The 1,478-nt window shown below is 67.5% G+C and overlaps 1 protein-coding gene across 3 annotated transcripts in view; it reads left to right on the forward strand.

Moving 5' to 3' along the window:
* The window catches only part of AGAP3 (ArfGAP with GTPase domain, ankyrin repeat and PH domain 3), a 51,946-nt gene that overhangs the window by 29,416 nt on the left and 21,052 nt on the right, over nucleotides 1-1,478 (forward strand). The gene's annotated exons all lie outside the window — the stretch shown is intronic.

Genomic DNA, 1,478 nt, shown 5'->3' on the forward strand with positions numbered 1-1,478 from the left:
CGCCGCCGCCGCCGAGCCCGTGGGCGACCTGTGTTTGCAGTGACTGCTATCCATGCCCTCAGCACCTGCTCCCTCCACACCATTCTTCACCTCTCGCCTTCCTCTGCCGCTGGTCCTGCACCACCCCGGGGCACGCGCTCTTCCCTCTGCCGCCCGCCCGGGCCCAGGGCCCCCTCGCCAGCGCCTTGGCGCTCCCCGCGCTCAGCTGCCTGCGCTGCGGAGCTGTTTCTGCCCGCCCGCCTCGCCGCGCGCGCGTCCTGGGCACAGCCGGCCCCGGGCCCTTTCATTCTCTCCATCTTCACCGTGGCAACCTTATTTTTTCTTTCCATTGTTTCCATGGTGACCTCACTTGCGCCATTGTTCCCGAGGCAGCCTCAAGACGTGTCTGTCTCTAGAGGTGCATCTCGGGACCTCCCCTTCTCATCATCGCTGCCGGGGCCACCCCCTTGCCCTCCTCGTCCTCCCCAGCAGGGCCACGCCTGTTCTGTGGCTGGCGCCCCCGTGACTCTCCCGCTGGACGTGGCCGCTAGCGTCCCCCGTCTCCCCCATGACTTCATGTTACTCGTTTTGTTGCCACTCTTGCCCGGCTTCCCGTCCTGGGGGGGCCCCCTCTGGGCTCCCAGGGATCCTCTGCTGGTTGGGGCCTCTCTGCTCACCAGCCTGGCTGGGACAGCCTGCGCCCCGCTCCCCACGACCGGCTCTTCTGTCTGGGGACCCGGTGGCAGCGGGCCCATCCACCTTCCTCCCCCCTGGGCCGAAGAGGCAGAGGCCGTGGCGCCCAGGAGAGGCCCGGGGCGGGTGCTGACGGACGGTGGAGCCGCGGGCGGTGGCCCTTGGCCTGCCTCTTCCCGCTCCTTTGGCTGTGCTGCCCCCGCGCTGCGGCTGCGGTCCTTTGCCTCTTCCTTGTGCCCTTGGCTCCTGGCAGCCCGGGTGAGCAGGAGGGTGTAGGGCCCGGAGTGGAGAACACTCCCCGCTGACATGGACTGCCCGGCGCCACCGCTGCCGCCGCCTGCCCGCACCCCCGCCCCCCCTCCCCCTCCTCCTCCTCCCGCCGCCGCCGCCTCTCCCCAGCCGCCTGGGTCTCTGCCCTCACCAGTGCTGACCGACTGTGCGGGGCTTGAGTATAACTTGCCAAAATCTTTATTCTTTCGATATTTGCAGATATGTGCCACTGTTTCCAACTTTTCATCAACAAAAAGGCCTTTCCAACTCCTTCCAAATTAGAAGACCAGGTGGTGACACACAGCACCTCTGGACATTCTCCCCTGTGCGGGGCCGGAGGCGGGCCGGGCCCTGGGACTGCTCTCAGATGAGAAGCGGCCGCCGTGCTCCCCACTCCAGAGACCCACAGGAACCTTTGTAACTAACCCCCACCCCCAGGGAAGGCTAGGAACGCCGGAGCCCGCGGCTGGGGGCTGCCAGGGACCAGCCCTGCTGGACGCGCTGCGCCAGGCTCGCTGCATGGAGAAGAAGGGAGC

Source organism: Neophocaena asiaeorientalis, unplaced genomic scaffold (genome assembly GCF_003031525.2).
Source record: "Neophocaena asiaeorientalis asiaeorientalis breed wild unplaced genomic scaffold, Neophocaena_asiaeorientalis_V1.1 scaffold407, whole genome shotgun sequence".
In the NCBI taxonomy this organism is placed as follows: Eukaryota; Metazoa; Chordata; class Mammalia; order Artiodactyla; family Phocoenidae; genus Neophocaena; species Neophocaena asiaeorientalis.